The sequence below is a fragment of the Pteropus alecto genome, unplaced genomic scaffold, assembly GCF_000325575.1.
Source record: "Pteropus alecto unplaced genomic scaffold, ASM32557v1 scaffold87, whole genome shotgun sequence".
Lineage (NCBI taxonomy): Eukaryota > Metazoa > Chordata > Mammalia > Chiroptera > Pteropodidae > Pteropus > Pteropus alecto.
In genome coordinates this window covers 16,555,001-16,561,467 of record NW_006443225.1, presented here as the reverse complement: position 1 = coordinate 16,561,467, position 6,467 = coordinate 16,555,001, and the positions used below count along the sequence as shown (strand labels likewise).

The following is a 6,467-nucleotide window of genomic DNA, read 5'->3' as shown; positions in this document are numbered from 1 at the left end:
ATCACCATAGAGAGACTGATGTTTCAGACTCCAATCAAGTTACCAGGTAAGAATAATTCCCATAGAGAGCTTCCGCTCTGCATGAAATTATGCTACTTTATGTCCAATATCATGAGTGATTAGAAAAATGCAAAATAATCTAAAATGAGTTACCTAAAAGAATGGCTATAAAGTAACACCTGCTGTGCACGTTCGTAGCAGCTTTATTTGTAATAGCACAAAACTCACGACTTAAACGTCTCTCGGATGAGGAACGAAAAAACAAAATGTGGTAGATTCATATCAGGGATTATTACTCAGCAGTAAAAAGGAACTGACTATTGAAACAGGCAACAATGTGAATGAATCACAAACGCGTTCGGGTAAATGACGGAAGCTGGTAGAAGGCTACAGATTCTACTGTTCCTTCTATGTGACATTCTAGAAATGTTGACATTATAAGAATGGAGAACAGGTTCCTGGTTGACAGACTAAGAGTGAAGGAAAGGTTTGAAGACAAGTAGTAGCACGAGGGAGGAGGAGGTGAAACTATATTATTATCACGAGTGTGGTGGTTACAGGTGCATGCGTTTATCAAAACTCGGAATGATTCACCCAACGCTATGAATTTTAATGTATGTAAATTTTAAAATCTGAATAACATATATTTAGCAGATTTTAACTCTGAATAACTATGAGGGCACTGCAGTGGGAAAAGTATGATGACTTTTTGCCCCTGGAGCAACAGAGTGCCTGGGTGCAGATAGCAGAACATGATGATCAGCAAAACTTCTTGGCAGTGGCGATTCTGGGGAACAAGGACTTAGGGGAAGGACAACATGAGTCTGGACTATCTCGCTGTGACACAAATTTAAAAAGTGCTAACAGAATTATAAGACATCTCCCAAAGACAGGGAAGTCAGTTCAAAGAGGCTCCCACTTACAAAATCAGGGATAATTTGAAACTAAAATACATAGTAATATTAATGGGTTATAACCTATTGCATAAAATAGGAATCCATGAGGCCATTCTGATGCAATCAAATATACAGTTAGATATAAAGAAAGTTTTCCTTTACATTAGGATGCTAATACATTTAGTAGGAATTACAGGATTAGAATTAGAAAATAATTATTTGACAACCATCATAGTAAACATCATGAGAAGCTAAGACTAGTCGGGAAAGTTTTTTTTGTTTTTTTTTTTTAATAGAAGGACTATTTACATAAAGTCAGTTCATCAAAGGGTCGGTTCAGATGTTGGCCAAATACAATCTCTGCCAAAAGCGGATGTAGAAGGGTTAGTGAAAATGCTCCTGGGGATCTTTTGAGGATGCATATTCTTTACTGCAGAAGGTTATGTCTTTGCTCTGGAACTCAGTCCATTTTTTAAGACTACTACTGAGGCTTGACACATGTCATCCTTATCCCATGGAGATACTACTAATGCCACCGGCTTGGCCTGATTACAGAGCCCATGTGGCCAGGGACACCACCCTTTAGTTTGGGCTCTATTTGAAACCGGCAGCTTTCCGATTCACCTAACGAATGAATCGGATCAGAAGTTCCAATGGAAGTTATGAGTTGTCTTGAAAATGTGCAAAAATCCACCAAACGCGGTGCCTCTTTATGACAATTGTGAATTGCTAAAGAAATTGAAAACAAAGAGGAAGGGGGTATTTCAGGATGGATGCCTAAAACCTTCAAATTCCCAAAAAGTTCCCTTTTTTTCCCCTAAAGTTTAATATTCCACCCTCTCACACACGCTTTGTGGTTTACTAGAGCATCGGGCACACTTCCAATCCTTGCTCACCTGGTCCAACTGAAATAATATTATCAATACCGTGAACCAGTATGACGGCATGGCATCTGCAGGATGTCAAGATAATACTGCTTATCGGAGCATTTGCAGAACTGGTCACTACATTAGCGGATGAAATAAAAGACAGATAAGGCCAACAGGTTCTGAAGTGATGCATAAACGGTGTCCAAAATAAGCCAGTAGCAAATAACAGAATCCGGAGAACAGAGCACATGAGTTTTCTACTGCTGTCATAAAACAAATTAGCAAACCACTTGTGGCTTAAAACAACCACCATTTATTATATCACAAAGTCTTTAAGCAAGGCCCAGTTCTGCTCCCTTATAGTGGTTCTATGCAGCACTGGCTCAGTCATCAAGGCTCTTGGCTCTACCCTGTGAGTTTTCTTCCTTTTCATAAACAATGGCCCATATTTGCAACTGAGTAGCCTTCGCAACCTGTTTCCATTTATCAAATAGTCTTTTTCCCCTTTTTTAACTATCCGAAGACTTTTAATCCATGCTGGTAGTGGTTCCTCCAATACAATTTTCTTAGAACCTTGTGATTGAGGGTACTGCGGACATCTTTAAGATTCTAACAGGAACCTTCATCTAGCCAAGGCACAGCTTTAAATCTGTCTGAGGTTTCAAAAATTGTCCTTCACTCTCACTCTGTAGAGGCCCGATGTTTACTGCGAGATCATGTGTTACTAGCAGCACCCAGAATTTGATCTTTACCAGAGTTAATGTCTAATTTTGAGAGTCCTTTGCCAGGAAAACCTGGGAATGAACAGAAAATGATTTTGTTTTTTAACACAGAAAGTTATATCTCCTTTACATTTCCTCTAAATTTTGCTTGAATATGAATAGTTGTCTTTTTAACTCATCTAACTTCTCCCATATTTTACGATAGGAAGCTAAATGTATCCAGTTGGCACTTTCAATATTATTTCTAGAAATCTTATCAGAGCTACTAACTGTTCTGTAGTATAAAATTTGAGTCCACTCTACTCCGGCCTCTAATCACAATTTCCCTTCTGTTCCTCAGGCCTTCACCTGTCACCTGGTCCCAAAGCATTTGCCACGTACTTTACTGTTATGTTATGATAGCACCCTAATTCTGGGTACCGATTTCTCTTGCAGTTATCTATTGCCCTATAAGTCACCACCTTAAAACGGAATGGCTTGTGCATGATTCTGCTATAAAGACTGCGTTTGATCAGAACGGCCTGTGAAATGGAATCTCCAAGGCCGGATGGCCATGGGGCTTCTTCTCTCACATATCTGGTGTCTCAGCTGGGGCTGTTAAAACAATGGGAGCCAGGCTGGGCATCCGTCTCTCTCTCCCTCCATGGCCTTCTCACGTCTTCCTCAAGGTTCCGTAACTGAGTCTCTAAGAAGACAAGCCCTAATGTGCAAGCTCTTACTGAGTTTCCACTTGCATCATGCTTCTAATGTCCCATTGGCTGAAGCTCGTCTCATCTCGTCACATGGTCAAGTTCAGAATCAGTGGGGAAGAATAACGTAAAGGTTATTACCAGGAGGCTTAGTTCCTTGGAGGCCACCAAAGTAACTATCCACCACAAGTTTCTTCAATAATTTTTATACCTTCGGTCTCATTTTCCTCATCCATTCTCAAGGTTGCTATTGCAGTGTATTTTTCATCTTCATGCATTAGAAATCTTATACAAAACCCATCATATGAAGAGTATCCTGCAATTTGAAATTGTTTATATATATACTCATTAAATTATAAATTTCAACCTTTAGACAAATTAGGTGATTTTATTGTATTTGAATACATGAGGTTTGAAATAAGTTCTTCCAATTATATCATGCCACTTGTTTTTGTTATTAATAATAACAACCAATAAGCATTGAGTGTTTACCGTGGGCCAAACATCATGGAAGGTAATTTACATGCATCATATTTAATGAGGAAAATGAAGCTTATAGAGATAAAGCAAAAACGAACAGTTGTAAACATACAGGAGCTGGGATGCAAATGTCGGTGTCTTGGTGTCTAAAACACAAGGTATTAACGACTTAAACTTTACTTCTCTTTCTCTATTTCTTTCTCAAACACCTTCGATTGATCTCTCTATCCTACAGAAAAAAAAAATCTAAATTTAAGGTCTTCCATAGTTAGGACACAGCTACACTTTCCTGCATCTTCCACCATTTACTGGGCACACAAGGTACTTCCTTGACTGTACCTCGCTCATGCTCATTTGTCCATGAAGTGAATTTTCTTCACCCAGAATAAGGAAATTCTACTTATTATTAATGTCTCAAATCAAATGTCATCATTTTCCTCAGGAGCCCATACCTTACCCTCTTCTCTTACAGCCAAGGTGACCATATAATTCTGATTTGCTCGAAATAGTCTTTATTTACTTCTACTGTTTCAATGTATTAATAGCCTACTTTTCACTGTCAAGTGTACCATGGTTTAGAGATGATACCTGCCCATAATTAATCAAGCCTTCTAACCCAGAAAGCACATTATTAATATTTTTAAAGAATACTTATAAGATATATGTTGTTTCTGTTACAATGTTACATATATTACATTTAGAATATATACTTTATTAGTACTTAGTATGTCTCCAAGGTCTGGTATTGTGTCAGTGCTAAAAATGCTTCTTCTGTCTATGGTCATGCTACCTTGTACAAGACCGATCCCGTCTGATCTCAGAAGCTAAGCAGGGTCAGGCCTGGATAGTAATTAGATGGGAGACCACCCAGGAAGACCAGGTGCTGTAGGCATAAAAAAATAAAATAAAAAAATAAGAGATTGTAAACCGAAAGGTCCTTGCAATCTGTGAAGACAATCAAAGATTGCCTCACCTAAAAAAATAAAAATAAAAATAAAATAAAATAAAATAAAACAAAAATGCTTCTTCCGTAAATGAAAGGAAAGGATGCTTGGAATAATTAAAACCACTTCTACATTCCAGCATAACCAATAACAATGATACTCATGCAACTGATAACAGTATATCTGAAGCCAAACAATTCACCAAAACAAATCACTGAATGGCAAAAATGAGTGTGAACTGGTCTCTCACTAAACTGGACATTTATCCATTTGCTTTCAGGCAAATTGGCATCCTATGAATTGATTCTTGGTGAATTTACTAATGCTTTCTGTGTTTAATGGCCTAGGAAGAGTCGACCTGTATAATTAAAGCACTTGATTCTGGGTGGTTTGCTTTGAAGGTAGAACAAATTAAGATGCATAAAATTGACTTCTTCACGGTAATTTTTGTCAGGATAACAAATAATAATTACGTTTAATTTCCTTCAGTCTTTTAGATTTCCAAATTCTGGTCAGCCTAATTAATCTTATTTTTAAAAAGAGAAGAAAAAAAAAATTAAAAACTTTTATACCAAAACCATTGTGAAAGTGATCTAGGGTTTAGAGAAAGCGTTCAAAGGTGTGCGAGCATTACACTTGCCTCCTGTGCCCCCTTCCTACTCAAAGCTCTGCTTTTCATGTGTTAATTCAACAGAAAAGAGACGAGGCTTCAAGTCTGTCTCTCTAGAATGTACTACATACTGAGAATGTGATAAATGTATTTATTCATTTTAACCAAATTCTACCGCAACAAAACAATTTAGAGACCCCATGGAGTCTATTATAATGGGATTTTACCTGCACTCTGATCGAATTAGAGCAACCTATATAGAAATCAGCTATTTAAATATAAACCACAAGGACCGAAATCATAATATTTTTCTCTGAAAGAGCACTTTATTTACCGTGGTTTTGGATGAAGACTAATTAATCCACGTTTTGGATGGTACCATTGCTGGTTTCCGACAGTGTGCTCTGCAACCCACCTCTCATGTAATTCTCTCCAGAGAAAACCCCTATGAAATTTTCTAAGCAGGTATCCATATTAATTTCTTGAAAAGCGTTCAGACTTTTCATTATGCCTCAGATGTAGACAGGGGATTATTTTTTCCACATTAAATAATATCACTTATTTAGAATCAAAAATTTGTGTACACAATTTTATCCATTTATCTTTCCTTCCCAAAATGTGTTTTAATATCAATGGTAAATACAGCATGATTGCTTTCTATAGTCATAACATCAACTGAAACAGGATATAATGACAAGCAATAATCACCAGAAAGCCAACTCCTTGTGATTGTTTTTGCATTTGATACAGGTTTTGCCTTAGGCAAAGCCAGGAGCCTCATTTATTTCAAAAAGAAGAAAAAGAAAGAAATACACACATTTTGCATTAAATATTACTTTGCAATCAAGGCCTATGAGAGGTGGAGTGTCCAAGCTTTGAGACTCCCTAGTGACAGCAGGGCCACGGTCACCCGAGCTAGACTGCAAGCCTAACTGCACCCAGCTTGAAGGGCCCGCGATTGTGGACATCTTTGTAATAACGTCAGATTTCCCTGTGACGAGACATTTGCTATTATATGTTATTTTTCTAATTGCAAAAGCTGATGAGTTTAAGTCAACATATTTCTTTCCTGCTCCTTCTGCTTGTCAGCTGTAGCTGGATTGATAAAATGCAAATGAACAAATCATTAACGAGTACTGGTTATGAATCTCTCAGGCAGTTCAGGACCCTATCAAATCCTGCACCTATTACTTTGTGTGATTGATGTACTATTGTAAGTGATTGTTCCTGATCTTATTAAATCTTATTGATTTTTTC

The 6,467-nt window shown here is 37.5% G+C and overlaps 1 pseudogene; it reads left to right on the top strand.

Moving 5' to 3' along the window:
- The first annotated feature begins 4,429 nt into the window (after positions 1 to 4,429).
- LOC112472634 lies at positions 4,430 to 4,548 on the top strand (annotated as a pseudogene).
- Positions 4,549 to 6,467: the final 1,919 nt, after the last annotated feature.